At 37.9% G+C, this 26,336-nt stretch overlaps 1 long non-coding RNA gene across 2 annotated transcripts; it reads left to right on the top strand.

Moving 5' to 3' along the window:
• On the top strand, positions 1–25,625 carry LOC138925435 (uncharacterized). 2 transcript variants are annotated; one of them, XR_011441601.1, is made up of 3 exons: positions 28–642; positions 20,503–20,724; positions 23,669–25,625. It is a non-coding gene; the product is annotated as an uncharacterized lncRNA (long non-coding RNA). The 2 variants fall into 2 exon arrangements; XR_011441600.1 differs by lacking the exon at positions 20,503–20,724 and having other exon boundaries at positions 1–642.
• The last annotated feature ends 711 nt before the right edge of the window (positions 25,626–26,336 follow it).

Here is a 26,336-nt window from a genome sequence, read left to right on the forward strand (position 1 = left end):
ACATGACCCAGAGGGAGTAAGTCGACAGGACCTTCAAAGTAAGGAAACGTAGGGAAAGAAAGTAGCAGGGAGGAGGAGAGAGAGAGCCTAGGAGAGAGAATAAGAATCTACAGAGAGAGATCATGAGAGGCATTTTCTGCAAGTGTGAGGTCATGTGTTTTGTTTTGAATTAGAAAACTACTAAGTTACTGAAAATTTTAACTTTTTTCCTTTTACTCTCACTGAAATTTTAACTTTTTTCCTTTTACTCTATACTCCACTTTTGGGATTTGGTTGCTCCTTCAATGAAGATTTTTATCTTGATACACTTGGAATGGAGACAATAGCCTCCCTTATGGGGTCTCCTACAGAGGCTCCAGCTGCAGTGGCATTGGGCCAATTTGTTTATTATAAACTTACCCCTCCTACTCGAGACAGAAAATTCCTGGAGCCTCCATCCTCAAGCTTTCCCACGGACAGCTGGCATTGGCATCTTCTTGGATTTTGCTGGAATGAAGTCATTTGACTCTTCCTTAGACAAAGGTGGGTCAGAACCTGCATTATAACAACATCTTCAGGTGATGCACGTTCGGGATGGAGAAGCATTGCTTTGGGAAAGCCAGGTGTTGCCTGCGGGAAAAGCTGGTACTGCTTTCAGGGCAGGTAAGGTATCATTTTGTTGTCCACATTGTGCTTTGTTCAGAATGGGAGGTTAACCAGAGGTTGAGTCCTAACTACTATAATCTGATTCTAAGGTCCCCGGTGTGAGGCCCTGCATAGCTGACCACAGGAAGTTGAGGGGTTTTCCTAACCTTAAGAACAGTTATTATTTATCATATGATTCGAGTTAGTGATCAGTTTTCTTTTATAGCCTCTGAGCTGGAGTATAATTACAATCTTCTATATCACAAACAAAACAGATTATGGAGGTTTCTTCTTTTTCCCCTTCTGTGGAATTTTTCAGCTTTTTTACTTGTTTGTTTTGCTTTCTTTATCGATCTATCTATTGATTGATTTACTGGTATCAATGAAATAGGAATGTGAGGAATAATCTGGGAAGAACTGATTGTCTTATTAGATACACAGTGATGAATACACATACACACACATGTGTGTGTAGATATATTTTCCTAATCTCAATTTCACACATTCGTTATTAAACATTCTTACTAATCAATTACTTTTTAAACCTTCCTTTGGGTGTAACAGGCTTGTCACCTTTACTCTGGCCATATGGATCTACAAAGTTGACATGCACAATTAGCAAAGCGGAAGTAGTTCCCTCAGAGGGAATTAATTCTCCACTCTTTCCCTACCTCCTCCACCTAATGTGGGTTTTTAACCAAGTAGTGTTGGTGTGTTCAGTAACTCCAGCTAGACAAGGGGTTTCTTGAGGAGAGAGACTTTGCTCTGTACTTCTGTGTGTGTGTGTGCTTGCTATAACAAGAGTCTTCTCTACAGTGTGTAGAACCTGGAAAAACTGATACCGTATGCTTTCTCACTTCACTACTCCTGATATTTTTGTAAAGATTATACTGGACTAAAACAGGTGTTAAAGACAGCTTTGAAGACAAACAAAGCCAGTTAAAAACAATTGGGAATTGGGGCATTAGGAAAAGGCCAACTGTTAAATCCATGGGCACCTTGCCTTTGTCAGTTGGTGGGATGATGTTTGTGGTACAGAGGAAATCCAAGCTTAATAAGAAGAAAAATACAGATATAAGTATTTCCTCCCTTTTCTCAAATGCCGGTAACTCAAGATCCCACAAAATTGGAGGAACAGAATGATAGACCTGATTTATCATATTTCAGTGTCCTTAATACCTGCTGCATTAGAGCCAATAATTGTGGTTTGAAGAGACATTGTGTGTGTGTGTGTGAGTGTTTAGCACTTCCAGTAGTTTATTTTTACTTAACATAATTTCTCTTAAGATGCAAACATGGGCAAAAAGAATTGACATAAGTGTTCAGAATTAATTGTGGATTTATGAAATAAATCAAATCTCTATAAAGCAATTCAATATACTCATTTGTACTGAAAGACAGGTAATTTTTCATTTGATGTGTTTGTTGGGATGTTGCTTACTTGTGCTCAGGGCGTACATTTATCATCACAGATAGTATGAATAGTAATCCCTGGATTAGTGTAACATGGCAGCTCTGGGGTTTTCAGTGGCGTCAACAAATAGCACTTCTTTTCTCTGAGTTATGCACTAACTGCTAAATAAGATCAAACTAAATAGTCAATAGATAGAGAATGAAAATTATCCTCTCATAACTTCTAAAGGCTGAGATAGAGAACGTAGCTTAGGGCAGCATTGATATGCAACATATTTTTGACAACTACCAAGCAAAGGCTTAGATCATTCAGAATGGTGGCATCCAAGCATAATGACTGCAACGCCATAAGAGACACACCTGCTGATCAGCTCTAGGAGGCTTGATCAGAATGACCTTGCTTTCTCCAACCCACTAGAAAAGTCAAGTAAAGGCAAACCCTCTGAAGAAAGTTTCCAAAGCAGTTACATCTTACCCAGTTACATCTTGGTCTCTGTAGAACAAGATGGAGAAACAGATCAAACAGTTTCCTCCGGGTTGCTCAGGACTATGGAGAAATAACTCCACCCACTCAAGAAGGAGGACCGCTGCTTTGATCAAGCAACCAGGTAACATGTGCTACATCTGTGAGAAGAATAAAGGCTAAGAAATGAGTTTAAAAAGGCTTGAGAAACATCCCTCCTGAAGAAAGAAATATCAAGAGAGGAGAGAAAAGTGTTCTTTTCCACAAATATCCAAATATCCCATCTTTAATGCTATGAGATATCTATAGCATGAATAAAATAAATAGAAAACCTAGAGGAAAACTAAGTCAAAGGAATGGAATATTGACCCATAGCTACACCTGCATGTTTAGTTGATCGGACGTTAATTTAATATAAAACAAAAATATTCTAAAAGTAAGGGTTAAATTCATTACTCCCCCAAATATAGCAATTCTATCAATTACTAAAATACCTGAAAATGTTGTACAAATATAGATATATAGCTAGGTATAGATAAACAGAGATACATATACAATTTTGTAACTAACATGTAAAATATACAATATTCTTTTATAAATAAGCTCTTGCTTTCTTTTACATCAACTTTGAAAGGCCTTTTTGTATTGTTCACATTTTTAACAATAATGATAACTCATATCTTTAAAACGTTTTAATGATTTAGTCAATGTCACCGAGCTAATATGCATCAGAGTCAGGGGTAGAAGACACAAATGATATTTAATAGTAACAAAGCAACAATTGCCAATAACCAAAGGGCTCTTGATATGTGATAGTTGCCGTACTGAATAATTTACATATGTTTATCCTTTAACACTTACAATTACCTATGAGGTACATATGGTTGTTATTCCATCTTGCAGAGGAGGAAACTGAGGCACAGAATAAATTTCTGTAGGTTATACAGAAGGTTGACTTACAAAGTTGGTCAAAGTTGGCAAAGTTGTTTCCTACTGTGGCATGGATAGCACTTCTTGAACCACTACGCACGTGTTCTGGAGTTGAACAATCATGTAAATGGATGGAGCATGGTGGGAGCCAGCTTTCTCAGTACTGGAATGGAAGATCACAGCGAAGACAGGGGGGAGGCTGGAATGATCCCTGTGGTTAAGGATTAGAGTTTGATACATCAGGATGAGCTCATGTTTAGCTTAATATACATACAGATGGTTACAGATACACACATTTATAGATAATGGCATATACACAGGTCAATATACAAACATATTTCTTTTCTCTGAGATCACCCAGCTCTCGGCTTGTCATCCATTCTGCCAGAATAGGAATCAGGACTCTTTGGATATGTGACTGATTCTAGGACTGGGACAAGGAATATCCAAAATAAACCTGGAGCAGAGAGTAGTGCCAAAAAGCTAGGATGTGCTAAAACCCACCCACCCACACACACACACACACGCACACATATCGTTGAGGCACGGGAGACAAAGAAAAGATTTACCAATGGCCAAAACTGGAACAATCTGAGCCCAAAAATAAAGTATAATTGGCTTGTAACTCAAAGTGTGCAATAAACATCCATGAATCAACACTGATACTACAAAGAAAGAAATTTTTGGTTGAAACTGTGAGGATGACAGGTGTTGTTCCTCCCTTGAGTCTAACCAGAAAGAAAACAAAAATATAACAATGCCCTCTCTGTCTCTTGCCTATGTTCCCCTCCCACCCTGTTGTCTTCAGTGTCTCAAACCGGCTTCGTTAGGAGGGAGAGCTTCGGGCTGCCAGGGTGTTTTCACTTTTAATGACTGTTTTCTTTTTGAAGAGAAAGCCAAAATCATCTACTGAGAGTGAGGTGATTTAAGAAATACAAGTGGGTTAACAGGACTAGTGTTAAGAATAGTTGTTGTGGGGAAAATTATCTCGATGTGACTGAGCTCATAAATATTTTTGAATGCTACTGAGGGTTGAGCTGAGGTTAGCGGCAGTTATTTATAATACTGCCCATTTTCACTGTAATATGAATATTTGCAATTGTGTTCCTAAATTGTTCAAAAATAATCTCAAAAGCCTACACTTAAAATGTAAGATTTATCATATTTCCTCCATTATGAAGTGCTCTCAACTGTAAAATGCACTGTCATTTTAACACCTGTTTTTCATTCATTCATCCAATGAATGTTCTACGACCTCGTGGAGCTTATGTTTTATTAAGGTGAGAGCGTTGCTAATAAAGTAAATAAATAATTATATTTATACATATTTCAGGTGACGATAATTTCTATTGAAAATATAGGAAGCAGGAAGGAATATAGAAAGTGCAGAGGCTGTGTTTTTCCATTGTAAATAGGTTGGTAAATTAGGTTTCGTTGAACTGGTAGCTTGTGGGCAAAGACCTAACGAAGGTGTAGGAGCAGCTATGCAGATTTCCTGGGGGACAAGTATCCAGGCACAAAAGAGCCAAGAATCCTGTGTAGCTGGAGCGGAGTGAGCAAGGGGTGAAGAGTAGCAGATGAGTCAGAGAGATTGTGGAGGTTCAGATATGTAGGGCTTTATGAGCCATCACAAGACTTGACTTTTACTCTTAATGAGATGAAAAACAATGGGAGGTTTTTGAGCAGAGCAGCAACATAGTCTGACATGTTTTAAAAAGATCATTCTAGCTCCATGTTAAGAATAGACTGCAGGCAAGTAAAGAAGGAAGCAGAGATATTAGCTAGAAAACTATTAACATAAAATAGGCAAGAAATATTTGCAGCTTGATCCATGGTAGAAGCAGTGGTGGGGGTTAGAGGTGCATTATTATTACAGTTTGATGACAGAGGTAAGAGAATGCAATTACCTTTGGCCTTGGACTAAGAATCTAGTATAGAGATGCTATTAACTGGGGAAACAGAGCATTGGGGTGATTAGTTCATTTTTTAAAATTTTGAGATGCCTGTTATACCTTCCAAGGAGAGATGTTGAGTACACTATTGCATATTTGAACCTGGAGTCCAAGGGAGAAACTCAGTCACTACACGTAAATTTGGGAGTCGCTGGCATGTAAATCGAAGCCATGAGATTGAATCAGATAAACAACACAGTAAGTGTATATGGGAAAGTAAATAGACCCGGGATAGTCCAATTTTTAATGGATAGAAACAGAGGAGGGACAAGCAAAGAAGTCTTAGAAGGATCAATTGAAGTATAGGAGCAAAATCAGTAGAGTGTAGTATTTTGGAATGCAATTTAAAAAAGTTTCTGACTGGACTGAGGGGTTCATGGCTTCAAATGATACTCTGGGTTCCGTTAGTATGAGGACTCAGAACATAACCTTTGAGTTAGCAGGGTGGAAGTCCTAAGATCTTTTCATAAGTTTTGGTGGAATGGTAGGAGCAAACGTTGGTTAAAGTAGATTAAAGAGAAAATGAGAGGAGAGGAATTGGAGACAGTGAGTCTAGTTCACCCCTTTTAGAAGTTTTTCAGTGAATGGGAGTGGAGAATTGGGGCAGTTTCTGGAGGCAGATGGGATCAAAAGAGGTTTTATAAAGATTGGAGATCTTCCATTGCTGAAGATAATGATTCAGTTCACAGAAGATCTGATGATGCACAAGATAGTGAGGGAAGTTCTGGAATTTTATGCTTGGAAGAGTGGGAGGGAATGGTATCTGGTGTAGCATTGCCACAAGCTAGATTGTAGACAGTGGCAGAAAATGCATCCAGATTAGCAGGACTGAGGGCAAAGATCAGGGATGGAGTGCATGGGAGGTGGATATTGTGACACTGGGAGCCTATAGATGTCCTCTTCTGATTGTTACTATTTTCTCAGTGAAGCAGAAGGCAGTCATATGTGAGAATAAGCTTAAGTTAGGAGATGTTAGATATTTGAACAGAGAAGACAAAATACAATATCACCATCCAGGAGCCTGGAGAACAAATGGATTAGGAAAATGTAGAAGGAATGGTGAAAACTTTAGTAGCTTTTGGAAAATTAAAAGAAAAGTTCTCTCCTATTAAATGTACTCATCAAACATGAAATTTTAGAATTATGTGAAGAAAGGACTTAGAATCGTGTGAATATGGCAATGCATATTCTTGAATATTCAGACTTCTCTATTTTACATCCTTCTGGTCTCATAGAGGCCACACTGAACTCTTCAATCAGAAGTCTGATGGAAGCCCATAAAGCAAGCTCTGAAAAACTTGGGCTTTGAGTCTGGTACGGCACTTTGGAGGGCCCTGTCACATTCTTCTAGCTTGGTAGTATTGTCTTATTGAATAGTTCATATTTGTGATTTAAACACAATTTCAAGGGTTTACAAGAACCCTGAATTCCAAAGGGGTGAGTCGCTATTGATTCTCATTTGTGCCAAAGAGATTTTGGGTATGCACAGGTGAACAAGCAGCATTTTAGTGAGGTCCAGGGAGCTCAGTGGGATCATTTAGCAAATGACAATGATTAAGGCAGATTAAGACCAGAATTAGGCAGAATTGATGCAGGTTAATATTTATGTTGCAAGCAAGTTATTATAACTCCAAGAAAAAATATATATAAAAAAGAGGGTTGGTCTTCATGCCTTTTTGCATTTTTCCCCTTAATGCTAAGATTTTAGAAAAATATTTTAGGGTCTATATAGAACTATACTATTTAAAAATGATCTCTAAGAATGATCTATTCTAAAAGGAATATGTTCTTGAAGTCACTTTAAGGTATCTTTTCAAAAAGTTATGCAAATTTATTATAGAGTTTGTCTTCCTGGACATTTTTAGTATTATTTTTATCAATTTCATGTATTTTCTGCTTAAATAAGGACACATTTCTATGACTCACCTATGTTTTCCGATTGACCAGTGTAGTTATCACAATTTATTTTTCATTTGTTTTAACGGTCTTTTGGAAGTTAAAATAAGTTGATCTCACATCTTTTAACATTTAATTTTAATACATAATAAAAAATGAAACAGGGGCCAGCCACGTGGCCAAGTGGTTAAGTTCGCACACTCTGCTACAGTGGCTCAGGGTTTTGCTGGTTCGGATCCTGGGTGCGGACATGGCACCACTCATTAGGCCACATTGAGGTGGCGTCCCACATGCCACAACTAGAAGGACCTACAACTAAAATATACAGCTATGTGCTGGGGGGATTTGGGGAGAAAAAGCAGGAAGAAAAGAAAACAACAAAAAGAAGATATGCAACAGTTGTTAGCTCAGGCGCCAACCTTAAAAAAAAAAAAATGAAACAAACATGGAATATATATGTCTTAGTCCATTTGGGTTGCTATAACAAAATGCCATAGACTGGATGGCTTAAACAGCAAACATTTGTTTCTTGTAGCTCTGGAGGCTGAAAAGCCCAAGATCAAGGTGCCAGCCAATTTGATGTCTGTTAAGGGTCTGCTTCCTGGTTCATAGACAGCTGTCTTCCAGCAGCTGCGACCCCACATGGCGGAAAAAGCAAGAGACTCTCTGAGGTCTCTTTTATAAAGGCACTAATCTCATTTATGAGGACTCCACCCTCATGACCTAATCACCTCCCAAAGGCCCCACCTCCTGTTACCATCACAATGGCAGGAGGTACATTCAGTCCATAACAATGCATATGCATATTTATATACATACATGTACATATATACAAACATATATTTTCACTCAAACACATATGCATGTCTATGTAGATATGTGTGTATGATATAGTATATATGTATGTGTATATATATGTACACACACAGTAGGCATGTTACAAATATAAGTATGACTAGTTTCCATAAATCTATTGATTGATATTTGAAATCCTTTCTTCTGGATAAGCATAAACTTAATCTTCATTCCCCTTTGCTTAGGGTTTTAAATAAGTCCTGAGGCTGCTGAAGCACCGCCATTGCACAGCAGGCACGGAGGTTATAGACATCCGGGGTAGCAGTCATCCGGCAACTGTTCACCCAGCACCTTGTCAAGACTCCTCCATGACTGCTCCACACAGGCCTCCACAGAATCCATTTAAGCCTCCACTTCCAGCCTGGTGGCTCCTTCTGCTACTTCCGTGGCACTTTTGTGCACTCACGAATCATCCGGCTGCTCCTAGGCCAGGGAGGTTGAGGACATTCAGTGTGGCTGTGGAAGGTCCTGTCTACCTAGACACAATGAGCAGTGCGTTTCTTCACTGGACTTTTCTAGGAAGTAAACGCAAGCCCCTTCTACTTTTCTCTCTTTCCTTTTCTTATTTTAAAATCTCATGGGCAATATGAAATGTGTAACTATTTAGATATTTCTTCTAAAACAGCAATTAGAAATATTAGCATAAAATATGCAACCCTCCTATGTAAAGTGAATGTCACTCTATAGTATGGAATTTAATATCAGTTTAATCCCCAGCTTCTCTTTAAAATACCTATCAGGGGTGTGTGTATGTGTGTGTGTGAGTGTGTGTGTGTGTGTGTGTGTGAAAAAGAGAGAGAGAAAGAACAAGTACATAGTGAGCAAGCACTGGTAACTGTGGTTGTGGCTTTTTAATTTTTGTTTTTTTCCCTACATCTTGAGGGTGTTTTTTTTTAAATGGAAGCCTCTAAACCTAATTAGACTCTCTATTTTTTTTTGCTGAGGAAGATTCACCCTGAGCTAACATCTGTGCCAGTCTTTCTCTATTTTGTATGTAGGACGCTGCCACAGCATAGCTGATGAGTGGTGTACGTCCGTGCCCAGGATCTGAACCCGTGAATCTGGGCTGGAACAGAGCACAGAAAACTTAACCACTATACCACAGGGCTGGCCTCATCTCTATTTTAAAATTTGAGATCTAATGCAACACATAGTAAAATTGCAAAGTAATCAAATGAATATTCAAGACATGAGACCTTTAGAATTTGTCTTTTTATCAAAGCTATATATGCATATATTTTATTGAGTTAAAAAACTGTTTTTTTCATTTATACTGTTTTACACTAAAAAACGCTTTTCCTGTGTCTCTCTTCTCATATATTTTATCACTTTTCTGGACATATTTTAAAAATAGCGTGCTTATATTGAAGTATCTTAATTTTCCACTTTTAGACAATGTCTGTTAACCAATTTGAAAGATGAGGATTAGCTCTCCTTCACTACACACCTCTCCCATGCCTACTGGACGTGCCTGTATGTTCCCATGTCTGTCCCACATTTTCCTCTATTGTACATTCAGAGCTGATGGCCAAAATACTTAATCACAGGTACAGCTCATATTCCTGCCAATCAGAGTGCACACAGCCCTGAATAACTGCATTGGCTATATCACTGCATACTGGTAATTATCATCTCTCACTCTATCTTAAATAGTGTTGTATCAATATGCAGTGTTTATATTAATATGATTATGTAAATGCTATTTTGTTGAGCCATGAAGTAATCATTGATGGCTTTTCCTTTCCTGCACAATCATGTGTTTTGACTGGAACAAATTATTGCCATGTTTTGTTATGGGTGTAGTATGTTCGGATATATAGTTTTCTATTTAGTTATTGCTAATTCAGGATAATTTCTTTTCATTTGTGAAAATCTCCTCTTAATTTGTTCATGAATTAAACATTCCACTTTCTTTTTTGTAAGAAACCTCTCCCAGATCCTCTGTGTCAGCTCCAACCCTTACTGGCCTGTTGCATAACTTTAGCTGGAAATAATTTGCCCTTGGATTTCTGTTTTCCACTGTTAATATTTTGAAGATTGAGTTCATTATGATTCTTTAAACTTTTCATCAATCTTTTTTCTTTTCTTCTCTGAGGAAGCTTGCAAATTCTTTTCATTGCTCACAGCATTCTAAAATTGTATAATGTGATATGGCTCTATTTTCAACTGTTGTACCAAATGCTTAGAAGGCCCTGCTAGTGGAGACACACAGGACACCAGGCCCCGATTCCAGCAAACATGGCTAAAGCCATAGGCTTGGGATATTCTCCTGTCAGAGGAAATATTTCATCATTTCTCATCATGGACTCATATCCATCAAAGCTATCCACCATTCTGAAAACTTGAAAGTTGTGATATCAGGGTAATTTAACTGCAGCAGAACAGTCAGAAAATCTTAATATTTGTGTAGAACAGACCAGATGAATAAGGCAAAACAGAGACAGGAAACAGTTCTGTTGAGCTTTGGAAGAAATGATCAACAGGCAGGCTGACTCCAGACGGATTACTTCCTGGACAAGCAGGGATGTCCCAGAGTCCTGCAGCCTTGTAAGTGTTCTCCACTTGATTCATTCTGGGGGAACTGATTTACACATTTCTCCACAGGAGGTTGGAGAATATGAAAGAGAATAACCTGAGAGTGTGTGTTTGGAGTATTTCTTTCTTGCATAAGGATGACCACAAAGCTTAATTAATGATAATAAGGGTCTTAGCAGACTGAGGTCTGAGACAAGAATGGTGGATAGTTTTGATAGACACTAAAACGTAGAAAGTAGTCCTTTTCCAGACTGTTGAAATGAGTCCTGATGAAGGAAGCGCAATGAGTCACCTGCCCAGGTGAGAACAGGTTGCATTCCGGAGGCTTCCTGTAAGGCACATCCTTCAGCTAGCGTAGTAGTGAGGGTTCTTGATGGGCAGCATCTTAAGCCAAATCTCACTTACTTAGGGAAGAAATGATTTGTCAGGATTTTGCATAGTTCACAGAATCTGGGAGGGTAGGAGATCTAAGCCTCAAGGGAACAGAGTGAGAAACAGTGTCCCATGGCATGGCACAGAGTGGGTCTCTTATTGCTGCTGTGACGAAATGGCACAGTCCTGGGGGCTGGCCCGGAGCACTCTCGCAGCTTAGGGAGCTTGGTGCCCCTGTGAGAATTGCTATCCTTGCTGCCTCTAGAAGGAGCCATCACTGCTGCAACCTCCAGTGCCCTGGCCAGCGTATGGGAACTGCACCACCCCTCCTCACCACCAGGCTCCTTTTTGCCAAGTCAGGCAGTGGTTTCAGAGCTACAGAACCACATCTCATGCTGGCAGCCTGGGGATAAGGAGGGCTGGGGAGCAAGACTTGACATGTTCAAATTCTCTTCATATTCTACAAGGCTAGAGTGCCTTGAAGAGGAGGGTCTCCAACATAGGAGAGGTGGACAGAAGCTGAGTGACCAAAGAGAAAACCTTTGATTACCCAGTTACAAGAATTTTGAATGTGATCGTTAATAGATGTCCTGTCAGTTCAAATCTATACTGTACTTAGCCATATGGGAAGGGTTCATTAACAAAAGAATCTTGAAGACTTTCACAGGACTTGTTGAGAATGCCTAAAACCACAATGAGCAATAAACTATTTATATTTTATTAAGTGGGTAACATAAACGTTAATATAAACAGCAACAGTGTGTAACAGATAGAGTAGATTTAACAGTAACACCCAGTTCATCCTCATGGAAGTCATTCTATGATAGGACCCAAGATCACAAAGCCTGCGTGTCTATAGAAATCCCAGGCTTAGAAGTTTTAAACATGCAACAATATGTAAATAGAAAATAAGAATTTCTTAAGAAATTTTTTAAAACTGGGGGAAAATAATATCAGTTTTATTTCTAAAGTATCTTGAAAATTGATATTTCTTTCCCTGTAATTAGAGGCAAAACTACCAGTTTATGTAAAAACACTATCTTTAGATCAGAAGAAGTTAGCTTAACTGGTTTACATGAATTTATTTAAAAACATCTGAAAGCTATAAAACTTAATTTGTTTTATAAACCTTTATTAGGCAAACAAAAACATGATAATTTTCCAAAATTTTCCAGTGAAAGTGACTACAGGAAAAAGATGAACCAGGTTACTTAATTCTAGTTTTCTAATCATTGCTACATTATTACCACTAATAATTTACACTCATATCTCATGACCCTAAATCATCACCATGTGCCTACTGTATGTTTACTATGTGCCAAACACCGTTCTTAGTGTTTTATAAATATTAGCTCATTAACACAGCAGTGCATGAGGTAGGTGCTATAATTGTCATTGTTTATGCCATGTGGAAATTGAGACAGAGAGTCTTTGAGCAACTTGCGAGTAAGTTGTTGAGCTGAGGCTTGAAGCCAGGCAGTCTGGCTCTAGGCTCATTCTTCTAAGCACCATACCATACTGCTGAATTTATGCTACAAGGTCATGATTTGCCATCCTGGCTTACACATCAGTGCTTTATAAGTCTGAAATGTGTGTGTCAACAATCTCAGAGTCAGAGCACATCAATAGGGGATAACCTTTGAGTTTCTGAGATTTGTAGTAGTTTACCTTTTTCTGGGAATGAAGAGAATTCACTGAAAGGCAGAAACCAAAGCCAAATTTGTAGAAGAATTTCAGAATCCTACATCAGTGCTATTAGTATCCAGTGACTCCACCCGCATTTGACAGCGGAAGTCAACCCCCTGGGGACAGGACATGGAGGAAAGCCCAAGCAGATGTTTTTCATTCAAATATCCCGTCTTCTTAGCTGCAATCATTTTCTCTTGCTGCATTTAGATGTTGTGAGTCTAAATTTGTCCTTTAAACAGAGTAGACACTGATTAATATTTCAACACAGCTTATAGTTTAAATATGGCAGAATTCATACTTACACAATCTCGTTCAATCTGAGCCCGAGTCCTTGTTCTTTCTTGCCTTAGAGTTTAGTGTGCTATTTGTTCTGAGGTAGCTTTGGTCTTCCTATAACCCTGGATGGTACAGGATCTTTTGTGATATCATGATAAATTTGGTAAAGTGTTTGAAGTGTTGAAGCTTCTCAGTGTTTCACTATTAAACTGTAGCCCCTATGTTTTCAGGATAACTGGAAGATCTCTGGCTTCATAAGGACTCTTTATGTAACAACCTCCTTGATTCTCCTGGCAGAGTTATGATTTCCTTTCTGTCTCTAAATACTTATCACAATGTTATAATTTTTTATTTTTAAGTTTCTATTACAAAATGATGAGCTCTTTTATTGCACAGATTTGTTTGAGAATACAAAGAAGAAGACAATATAAGGATCTATAAAATTTAGGAGAAAAAAGGGCTTTTGGATACTAAATAATACAAGTATTGGTATGATTTATAGTTATAGTCACTTAAGTGTGCACTGCATTTTGCCAGAGTAGACAAAACCTGAGCTTTTCTACACAGACTTAATAGGAGACTGATTCAAAATGGTTATTATTTAACTTCTCTTACATTCCATTTATAAGTATGTTTTCTTATGATAGCCATCTTTCCAAATATAAGGTACACAGTTCTAAATAAATCATTAAATGAATGTGTAAAATATTATAGCTAATATGAACATGACTTTTAAGCTTTTTTGCCAGGACCATTTCTTTTTCTGTTAGGTGTAATGGTGAAGAAGCTTTCTACTAGAGAATCCTTGGAGTAAGATTTCTTTCCTCATTTTCTTTTAAATCTGTGTGTGTGTGTGTGTACCTGCTATAGAAGGGAGCTAGAAATCAGGAAAATTGTCATTACCACTATTATTTTGAATTTTTTTTGACAGTTTTCTAGTATGATTCAGTTCAACAAGTATTTATCGAGAAACTATTATACATAAATAATTATATTTAATAATATATGGTCTTATGTCTGAATTGTATCTTCCCAAAATTCATATGTTGAAGCTCCAATCCCCAGTGAGATGGTGTTTGGAGATGGCACCTTTGGAAGGTAATTAGGTTTAGATGGAGTCACGAAGGTAGGGCCTTTGTGAGGAGATTAGTGCCTTTATAAGAAGAGACAGTGGAGACATTTCTTGCTCTCTCTCTTTACCATGAGAGGACACAGGGAGAAGGTAGCCATCTGCAGCCAGGCAGAGTCTTTACTGGGGAACCAATTGCCTGGCACCTTGATATCGGACTTCCAAGAACTTTCTTCCAAAACTTGGAGAAATAAATGTCTACTGTTTAGGCCACCTGGTCTATGGTGTTTCATTACGGCGGCCCAAGCAAATTAATATGCATGGGATGCAAGATTAGGCATAATTTATCTCTCTTCTCAAGGAGCTCGTTGGGGCTATAAGTGGAGAAATAACTATGATACAACAGAATAGATAGGATTTGTAAAAGAAATATGGATAAGATGTTGCTAGAATTTATGAATTAAGTTGGCATTAGCAAAAGACTTTGAAAGTGAGTAGGATTTCTCAGAAGATATGGAGTAAATATACTTCAGAGAGAAATGGATGAGCAAAACCATTCCAATAAGAGAGTAAATAGATTGTTTAAATAAAAGTAAATAATACAATCTGAGAGGACAGTGAGGAGAGAAAAGGCAGTATGTGGGTTTTAAGACAAGAAGACGACACATTGAGGAGAATTCTAAATAAGAATGATTTGTATTTAATTCTGCATAAGATAAATGTTATTGGAGGCTTATGCATGTGGATATGATATGATTCAACATGCAGTATTCACACCTGAATTAGGCAAAATGTAATTGGAAAGAAGGGGAAGAAACAGAGGCAACAGTGAGAGTGAAAAATGAGGATCTGGGTTGTGTTGGTGATGGTGAAAAAGCAAAGGAAGGAGCACATTAATAAGAAGTATCAAGAAAATTAAATATGTAAGATGACAAAAAATACAAAAATAAATGTAAAGGAGTGATATGAGCAACATGGAGGAGTCAGCTGTTCCCTTTGTCTCTCCCCGCTTTGAACTATAACTAAATGGACATTCATTGATCAACAGAAGAAACCCACTCAGCACAAAAGGACGTCTGAGAGACATAGCTGTACATCTGAGAGTAAATTGACTGGCCCTCCAGGAATTAGTGGAGATGGGTGACCATTCCCTGCCCTGCCCCAGCAGCCCCGTGCACATGCGGGAACAATTTCCAGCCTAGCACGAGCACCCCAAAGGTGGGAACACCCACTGGCTGACTCTAGGAAGAGGCACTAGTAGCCCTTAGCCCACTCGTGATCACTTTCCTGGTGGGGGGAGGGAGCCCACTGTGCCCCTGCCGCCCCAAGGAGAGACCCTAGCCTGGTCAGGTGAGGAAACCCCACCCATGAAACACAGCGGACCACAGAAGTGTGAGCAGAGATGGCAGCAGGTTTGCATGTAGGGACAAGTGCACTCCAGGCCCTTGCGAGCACACATGGTACTGCTGAGCCCCGCAAGAGGGAGCATGCCCTGTGGGGACTGTAGGAAGAGGTGGCAGCAGCCCTTAGCCCTCTCGTGACTGCTTCCCTGGCAGAGAGGAGCCCACAATGCCCCTGCTGCCCCAAGGAGTGGCCCTAGTTTGGTCTCAGAGGAAGCCCAGCCCACCAAGCACAGTCTACACAAGCACCTGAATGCTCCCCAGGCCAACACAAGCACCATAATATCCCCACAGCTCCCAGCATCACAATCCCTAACTTCAAAATATACTACAAAGCTATAGTAATCAAAACAGAATGGTGCTGGCAAAAGAAAAAGACACACAGATCAGTGGAACACAATTGAAAGCCCAGAAATAAAACCACACATCTATGGATAGCAAATCTCTGCCAAAGAAACCAAGAAAATACAATGGAGAAAGGAAAGTGTCTTCAATAAATGATGTTGGGAAAACTGGACAGCAACATGCAAAAGAATGAAAGTAGACCATTATCTTGCACCATACCCCAAAATTAAGTCAAAATGGATTAAAGACTTGAATGCAAGACCTGAAACCATAAAACTCCTAGAAGAAAATACAGGCAGTACTCTATTTGACATTGATCTTAGCAACATCTTTTCAAATATCATGTCTACTCAGGCAAGGGAAACAACATAAAAAGTTAACAGATGTGACTACATCAGACTAAAAAGCTTCTGCAAAGCAAAGGAAGCCAGAGCAAAATGAAAAGACACCCCTCAACTGGGAGAAAATATTTGCAAACCATTTATCCGACAAGGGGTTGATCTCCAAAATATATGAAGAACTCACACAACTCAACAACAATAAAACAAACAACCTGACCAAAAAATGGACAGAGGATGTGAAAAGACAATTTTCCAAAGAAGATATACAGATGGCCATCAGACATATGAAACGGTGTTCAACATCACTAATTATTAGGGAAATGCAAATAAAAACTACAGTGAAATATCACCATACACTGGTCAGAATGGCTATAAATACCAAGACAAAAGCAACAAATGTTGGAGAGGATGTGGAGAAAAGGGAACACACATACACTGCTGGTGGGAATGCAAACTAGTGCAGGCACTATGGAAAACAGTATGGAGATTTCTCACAAAATTAAAAACAGAAATACCATACTATCCAGCTGTGTCACTATTGAGTATTTATCTGAAGAGCTTGAAATCAATGATCCAAAGAGATTTTGCACCCCTATGTTGATTGCAGCATTATTCACATTAGCCAAGAAATGGAAGCAACCCAAGTGCTCTTCTGCAGAGATGAGTGGATAAGTAAGATGTGGTATATACATAAAATGGAATACTACTCAGCTGTAAAAAAGACAAAATCATCCCATTTGCAACAACGTGGATGGACCTTGAGGATGTGATGTTAAGGGAAATAAGCCAGACAGAGAAAGACAAATAATACACGATGTTGCTCATATGTGGAAGATAACAAGTACATGGATAAAGAGAACAGATTAGTGGTTATCAGAGGGGAAGAGGGTTGAGAGGTGAGTGAAATGGGTAAAGGGGCACATAGGTACCATGATGGACAAAAATTAGACTACCGATGGTGAGCACAACAAAGTCTATTCAGAAATTCATAACTAATAATATACATCCAAAATTACACTATGTTGTATACCATTATGATCTCAATAAAACTACTGGAAAAAAAATAAATGTAAGAAACAGCAGGATGTAAAGCTAATTCTCTGTTTCAAGCCATTATGTATCCATGATGTCACCATTCCTGTACTATCAGGACCGACCATGCACTACATGCCCAAATGCTCTCTCTGTCTGTCTGTCTCTCTCTCAGACACACACACACACTGCCCTCCCTAGAATGTCAGGATAATAATGGGAAGGCATAGGAAAGATTTAACAAAAGAAACTTTGGAAATTTAATGACATCATAAGACTTGGTAAAGGAAGCTGAGGTAGCATGCCAAGTCCAGCTATAGTTAATAAACTAATCTATGAAGCTTATGTGAGTCAGCCCATTCTTTCACGATATCCTTATTATATCATTATTTTTTCTCTAAAACCACTCATTCTCTGCTTACCTATCAATATGGCTAAATAAAAAAAATTACTGATGAAACCAAATGCTGGTGAGGATGCAGAGAAACTGGATCACTCATACATTGCTGGTGGAATGTAAGATGGTACAGCCACTCTGGAAAAGCATATAGAATTTTCTTACAAAACTAAACATGTTCTATCCATACAGCACAGCAAATGTACACTTGCGTATTTATTCCTGAGAAGTGAAACCATATGTTCTCACAAGAACCTTATGCAAATGTTCAGAGCAGCTTTATTTGTAATAGCCCCAAATTAGAACCACCTCAAATTTCTTTCCACATGATAGTGGTTGACAAATTGTAGTACATCATACTGTGGAATACTACTTAGCAATAAAAAAGCATCAAACTAATGATGCACATAACAACTGGGAGGGATCTCAAAGGAATTATGCGAGTGATAAAAGCCAATCTCAAAAACTTACCTACTATATGCTTACTTTATACAACATTCTTAAAACGATAGAAATGGAGAGCAGATTAGTTGTTGCCACGTATTAGGGAAGGGTGGAGAGAGAGATAATTGTGGCTATAAAAGGGTATCCTGGGAGAACCTTGTGATGAAATTGTTCTGTATTTTGTTGTGGCGGTGGTCCCATGAGTCTATGCATGTAATAAAATTGCATAGAACTAAATATATACACAAATAAGTTCATGAAGAATTGATCAAACTTGAATAACTTTGGTGAATTGTATCAATGTTAATATCCTGTTTGTGATACTGTACTGTGGTTTCAGAAGATGTTACCATTGTGGAAACCTGGCTAAAGGATACACTAGATTGCTCTATATTATTTCTTACAACAGCATGTGAATCCACAATTATCTTAAAAATAAAAGGTAAAAAAATATATGTATATATGTGTACGTACACACACACACACCCTTCCCACAAACAGACGGCAATAACAATAGCAAACTCTGCCACCTGGCCATGGTAACTATAAACCTCTGCTGCAGCCTGGAAAGGTTGACATCTTTTACAATGTGAAAAATAGATACCTACCTATTTATGGGCTAGCACATGGGCTCTATAACAATGTTGGATCAAAAATGAATACTAGAAATTTTAGATTGTCCTTTTTCTTATATAAAGGAAAGGAATTGTTAGAGAAAGGGGAGAAGAAGAAAATAGTGGAGTGGTAGATTTAAGAATCCTCTGTCTCTTGCAATTAGCTCACGTCATCTCATACCGATATTACTGAGCCACTATTTTATGCCAGAGACTATTTGGTTGAGGCCATAGACACATGAGTAAGATAATTTCTTGGTCTTCAGTAGAGTTATAATCTAGTGTGAAGTAATGGTTATGTGGACATATGTGTGAAATGCTACAACTGAGGCTTGAGAAATGTGATATAAGGACTTACAGAAAATATTCCTTATGGCTTTGGGGGATTGGGAGAAGTTATCAAAGAAATATACTTGTTATGTATACAGTTAGCATTTTTTCATGCAGTTGAAACTGGCAATAAATGAAATGAGAATTCAACTCAAAAGAGTAAAGGGGGAAAAAGAACATAACAGTCCTATGAAGCGAAAATAAATGGATAAACCATACATTGTTAAATTAAAAGACAGAAGATACAGTTAGAACTGAACAAGCCATTCAGGATCACTATTTTTGAAAAAAGTTTAAGCAAACACATTGAAACTCATGACTACTATGTTGAATAATGCTGCTTGGCAATTGTGTCGTATTTCCTTTCTCAGATCCTGTGGTCTTCCAATGAGTGATGCATGCCCCTCAGTAATAGGAAATTTTGCAAAGAGACACTTGATCTTGGGTAGTCTTCAAATCCTCTACTTCCACATCCACTTTTTCTTAGAATTGATCTGCTCTAAGACCCTTGCAGTTATGCCAATTCTTCTCTCCCTTTCACAAGCACTCTTTTCCCAACTGACAAAAGAAAATGCATACCTCTCACAAATCATAACTGTTAGTAGAGCATGAAAACCTCCGGGAATCAGAACAAATTTATAATTCAACAATTGGTGTCAGGAGAGCCTTATTTAACAAAAGGACTGCATTTAATAAAAACCGCTTGATAAATATTCCTGTTAAAGGCAACTCACAGCTTTGGAAATTGAGCGTTTTAGCCCATTTGAATAACGTTCTGAGTTTAGTCTTATTACAGAACTGGGTGAAACGAGTGACACGATTTTATTTAGTGATCTTGCCTCTTCCGTCTGCCATTCATGGTAAAGGGTTGACATGGTTACTGGAAGGCAAGTCCTGAGAGAGGACGCAAAGGGGACATCCAGAGAAACAGTGAAGGCAGCCATACTGTAGTTCACTTCAACTCACAGCCAGGCATCAAGCTTCGTTTTCTGTCTCAGAATTAGAACATTCAAGAATTGCAAAAATGATGTTTAGAAATATCAGTCTGTTGAGAAGTTTCCTTCCTGCAGCTCAGTAATTGGAAAGGGCTTGGAGAGTGTGTTCACTCAACCCATGATTAATTCTGTGTTGCAACTGCACATTTTTCATGACTTAAACGAGCAAGAGGGGAAAACATTCAGCTTTCCTTCCAATAAGTCAATGCTGCAATTTTCAAAAATTGGATATGTGCTAGTCATGTCATCATTTTATAGGTTCTAGAACATTTATTCAGATGTGAGAAGAAACAGTTTCCGTTAATTTTTTAAATTGCTTGTATCATGGAATTCCAGGTATAAATGCCCTATCTTCCCATAATGTGAAATTCATTCTTCCAGGACCTCAAGCCCAAATACTTGGGATCATCTTCAAGTTATTTCTTTTTTTCACAGTCCATATTCAAATGATTAGAAAATCTCTTTAGCTCTTCTCCAAAATATCTCCAAATTTTGAACATTTCTCACAACCTTCTTCCCTTCTGCCATAGTCACAGCCAGCACCCTGCTTCAATGAACAGATGATGTCATAGTCCCAGCCAGCACCCTGCTTCAAGGAACAGATGATGTCGTAGTCCCAGCCAGCACCCTGCTTCAAGGAAGAGATGATGTCATGTTATCGTAATGCTTCCGGATTGAGCTCCCTGCTTCTGCTTCTCCTCCTCACAGTTTCATCTCAACAGAGTGGCTGGAGCAATCCTTTTATAATATCGGTTGGCTCTTGTCCCTTTATCTAATCCCTTTAATACTATCCCAAAATATTTAGAATCAAATTCCTTAAAACAGTTTACATGTATTGCAGATTTTGTAATTTCTACTATAGAGCAAATACTAAAATTAGAAAAATGAACTGGACCCTCTTTCTTTTCCGAGCTTATCTCCTGCAATGCTCACCCTTTTTCTCTCCATCCCTCTCTACGGGCCTCCCTGATGTTCCTCAAATGTGCCAGGAATGTTGCTGCCAGGAATTAATTTGCCCTTCATTCCTCCTCCTCCCAGATATTCCCATCTTCCAACCTCACTTCTTACTGACCTGTGTTATTTGGGTAAAGGCTAAGGTTTAATAACAAAGAGATCTTAAGTAAATCTACTAAATGAGTAGGTGTTTATATCTGCCTCATATACTTTCTCCCAACTCTAGGTGCATCATTGCTCCACATCATTGCTGAGGGATCCATACTCTTTCCATTTAAATTCCTTTTATTCCTTTTCAACACTCTTGCCATTTGTGTAGATAAACATGGAGAAAGAGAAAATTCAGGTCAAAAGGATTTGCTTTAAAAAAAAGTATGGGGGCTGGTCCTGTGCTGTAGCAGTTAAGTTCACATGCTTTGATTCAGCAGCCAGGGGTTCCGGTCCTGGGTTCAGATCCCAGGCATGGACCTACACACCACTCATCAAGCCATGCTGAGGTGGCATCCCACTACAAAATAGAGGAAGATTGGCATAGATGTTAGCTTAGTGACAGCAAAAACAGGAAGACTGGTAACAGATGTTAGCTCAGGGCCAATCTTCCTCACCAAAAAAAAAAAAAAAAAGTAGGATGGAAATTGCATGCATTACTTCCAGTGATATTTCACTGCAAATAGTCATATATAGTTACCAGGGTGATTAGAAAAGGCGACCTGTAGCTGGACAGCCATGTGTGCAGAAAGAAGGGGGAACTGGGTATAGGGGTAAGTAACCAAGGAACCTTCTGCTATATGGTCTTTGCTCAAACATACCTCTTGGGAGAATCCTTCCCTTACCATCCTGTTCAAAATTAACCCTCTCCCCCACTCTTTCAATTTATTTGTTCGTTTGTCTGCCCACTGCTACATTAATATAAGCTTTGTGAAACCATGATTTTGTGATTTCCGAATCCCCTACAACAGTGTCTAAAATGAGCACAAATAGGTAATCAGAATAAATAAATCATTTAAAAATAAACAGAAAAAATATCAAAGTATCTGCCTCAAAACAAAGAGAGTTCAGTAGCCTCCAACTTTACACTTTTTTCTATTAATAACAGATAATTCTTATCTTAATGGAAAATATTCTATAGTTTAAAAAAATTGAAATTTAGGACCTGCCTTGTGGTCAAACCAAGGTTCACAGGTTCAGATCCTGCCCTGGACCTAAACACTGCTCATCGAACCATGCTGAGGCAGCATCCCACACACAAAAAATAGAGGAAGATTGGCACAGACCTGGGCTCAGGGACGATCTTCCTCAAGCAAAAAGAGGAAGACTGACAACAGATGTTAGCTCAGGGCCAATCTTCCTCACAACAGTAAATAAATAAATTGAAATTTAATAATGTCAAAAGTGCATGAATTACAAACCCTAACACAAATTATACTGTAGGCTATTTAACTAATGAATAACAAACACAGAAGCACACTCCTGAAAGATTCAGAGAAAACTAATGATGAAGTGGGAGGCGGGCTTGGATCCCCTCCACGTTCCCACTAATGTGGGCTGTGAGTCACTGCTGAGTGTAAGGATGGCATCTGACTGGTGAGTGATGTAGGAACCGTGGTAAGTTTTGAAAAATGCGGGGACTAAATGGATTTCCTGGCAGTGTTGACTCTGTGTTATATAACTGTGTGGAGTTGTGGATGCCTCGTTCCTAGGGCCTCCTCAGAGATAACAGAATTCGATTCACTTTCTGACCTTTTGATCTGGCCTGAACATACATACCGATCATCCTCCTTCTGCAAAGGTGAGCAGTCTGTGAATTGATGACAGATGAATTGGATTAACTATGAACCAGCTCAAAGGCAGGATTTCAGATATAACATTAACATACAGTTCAGAGTGCTTACCTATGTTTGAACTGTGTCATTCATTTATGAGCAGTTTCTATTATAGTTAGAATTAATTCAGCTATTACCCATCGTTTTAGTCATACAGGTATTTTCAGTCTGAGCATTTAACATCCTTTCCTTACAGGGACAACCTTCACTTTTTAAACAGTGCAACATTTTAAGTGCGAAGAGTAATTATCAATCAATCAATACCTTTTAAATTATTTTCTCATCAAAATGACGAGAATAAATAGCAAAACTTGAGTGGCAGAAACAAATTTAAAATAACATCTATATTTTTTCTGATAAGCATAATTTTTTCATCCATAGTCTTAAATTATTTCGAACCTTCCCTAACCATTCTAGAGTTTTCAAAAGAATTAATGGTTTTCCATCCATCACATTATATTCTCAGTTTAGCAATGCTAATGGAATTATAAATACTGTGAGGTAGTAAAATAATGAATAAAACATTAAACGTCAAAGAACGGTTACTGTAGTCCATTTGAAAGTTACACACAGTTCTCATCTGTTTGAGCTGTGCTGTGTTACCAGGAGGTACTTTAAAATATTTCCCCAAGTCAACTATTTAAGCTAAAAAGACGCAGCAAAATATGGTCGTGGAATTCTCCTCGTCTTCCTTCTCCTCATCATTATTTCCCATTAGGCTTTTGAAAATCATAATTCCTAAATCTGAGATACCTCCTTATTTTCATGCATTATTGCACAGAAGTCTACACATGAGGGTGACCGCACGCACATGCTGTATGAGCAAGGAGGTCTATTTTAGCTCAATATTTCTGAAACTTGGCTATGCACGAAAATCATCTAGAGTTTTGTTTGCTGTTTGTTTTCTTATTGATTTCAGCCTCCACCTCCAGAGATTCTGAGTCAAGGAGCTTAAGAAAGAGCTAGGAAATAAATATCTATAAAAATTCCTCAGAAGATTTGATGCACAGTATTGGGAAGCACCCATGGAACACCACCTCTGCCGTGATCTGCAACTGTTATCACCTGTAAGTTCTTGATTCTGGATATGAATTAAATCTCTACCATTCACACGGATGGATTTAAACAAAAACAGCAAGGAATGAGAGTACATGGCCTCATCTCTAGGTCTTATGGTCACTAACTGTGCAAGAATGACTTTTGTTGACCAGTAGGATACTACATTCTTCGTTCCTTTGCTTCGATGGTATCTGTTTACTGCCTCAAGAACTATCCAAATTATCTTGGCCTACAAATCAACTCCCCCATGACCTGGTCATCTGGACACCTGCAGATTTTATTCTTTCCCTGATAGCTAGTCATCTAAACGCTATACCAAGATGCCAAAGGGGATCAACACATATCTTATTTAGAATTTTAAATGGGTGTTTAATATTTTCTCAATGGCAGCAGTCGCCATAATTCCAGATAATCGTTTCATGTTTTAAACTGATACTAAAAGAGCTCTTATATTTGTGCCAAATTTATGTTATATTGTATCATTCAGTATTGTGACAACGTCTAGGTGATACTGGAGATGGAAGTCTGTATTTTAACCACATAAGAGAAAAAGGCAGTCAGAACTGTTCTTCATCACATTGTAAACTAAGCAATTACTTAGTTTTCTTCTTTAAATTAATTTTCAACATTTTGAAAAAATTGTGAGTCCTTTACTGTATGATTGATCTCAAAATTCTTCTAGTATTTTGCATCATAGTCTGTGAATATAATTCAGGTGGTTTCAAGTACATATACTGTCCAGTTATTACATATTAATCCTACGAATCTTATAGACCAACTGATAAAATATTTTAAATATCTTGGCAGACTAGATATCTTTTAACCATTTTTTTTTGTTATTCACAGTATCCATTCACATGCTAATACCCCTAAAGGAGGAAACATTAATTAAAAATTTACTTCCTGTTTAGTTAGTGGAATGAAAATCCTGTGACATCTGATTTTTAAAACTGTAAGATTAAAAATAAGGAGTATTGATGTCATTTCTAAACAGTTAAGCCAGCCAGTTTTTATTTTTATAAAATGCCAACTATTAAACTATTGTCAGGAAGTGAACTGCTCTGTAAGAGGAAGAGTCTTTATTTTAAAAATATATGTAGATAACATGTCTTTCTTGCTTAAAATTCATTTCTTCCAGCACAGAATATTTTGTTTTCCCTTTCGCAAAATACTGGTGTTATGAAGACTGTGTGTTTTATCAGCGACTACAACAATGAAAATAGAAAGTTTGTATTCATTGTCTCCAACACCTCTACCCCCAAATTTCAACTTCGGAAAATTTATAACCTAAGAAAACTGAACATGAAGATTCTTATCTTATGGTGATTTAAGGGATTTTGTGGTTAATTTTGATTTAACTTTATGTAAATTTTGGTTTATACACCGACTTTAGAAGCTTAGCCACGTCAGATGTGTCTCCACTTTAGAAAGCACATGCTTCTTTGTAATAAATAATCACAGAACCATATAAATTAGCCAGAACTAATAGATTGTTCAGTTTAGCTGTACATTTCTGAAGAGAAATATGAAAAATACTCTGGGACATTTTCTGAATGACTAAGTTGAACTGTGTGAAAGTATTAGACAACTGAGACTGAAACATCCTCGTTGCTTCAGTATCTCATACGCTTCCTGATCTCATATGGTCAGTAATATGATCATATTACTCTATTCCATGCTAGATTCTAGTCTATTTACATTGCATGGCCCATAGATAAACAACTTAAGAATAAGAATAAGCTTCTTTGAAACAAGAACCTGTAAGACAACTGTTCACTTTTATGTACTCTAATAAAGGTTAGAATTTTTAAGGGAAATGTACTGTTTACAGAAATTTGTGTAATTCCTATATATGATTTATATATGTCTTCCCAATATTCCCTGCACACACTCAAAGTAAAAAGGCTATGAAAAATTTCTACTGAAATTTGAATTAGTATTGATTAATTAATATATATTGAAAGCTAGATTTTCTTCAAATTTATTGTCTTAGTTACAAAGGATGTTCATATGGAAATTAATCAGATTTAGTCACAAAGGTAAGAGTTAACTGCTAGAAAGTTTCCCAAACTATAACTAGTTACATTTTGCTGCCCTGAATTAATAGATGTTAGTGAGCCACCTGCATCTCTCTCTACTTTGCTCTTAGTAAAAATGGTACATTTTACTGTCGAAAATTTCAAAAGTAGAGAGAAGTGTATCATAAACCTATGTACACATCCTCCTAGGACACATACACTTGATTGATTGATGTATCAGATGCTATTGATGACCCACACAGATGGCTCATGATGTCAACATACAATAGCCCAAAGTCTAACTCCCACCCCCTGTATGTCTTGGGGACTTTCTCTTGCCACTAACGTCCTTTTTGGTGCCCATCTGGCAGGGCAGAAATGGCAGGGAATTAAAGTCCTCTCAAGAATTGTCTCTCGACTAGTGACAGGGATTTGGTAGAATAACAGTGAGACATTTTTACCAATTTTCAGAATTTTCCCAGTGAAATTCAGCTCCATTTGCATTCAGTA

This window comes from Equus caballus, chromosome 8 (assembly GCF_041296265.1).
Source record: "Equus caballus isolate H_3958 breed thoroughbred chromosome 8, TB-T2T, whole genome shotgun sequence".
In the NCBI taxonomy this organism is placed as follows: Eukaryota; Metazoa; Chordata; class Mammalia; order Perissodactyla; family Equidae; genus Equus; species Equus caballus.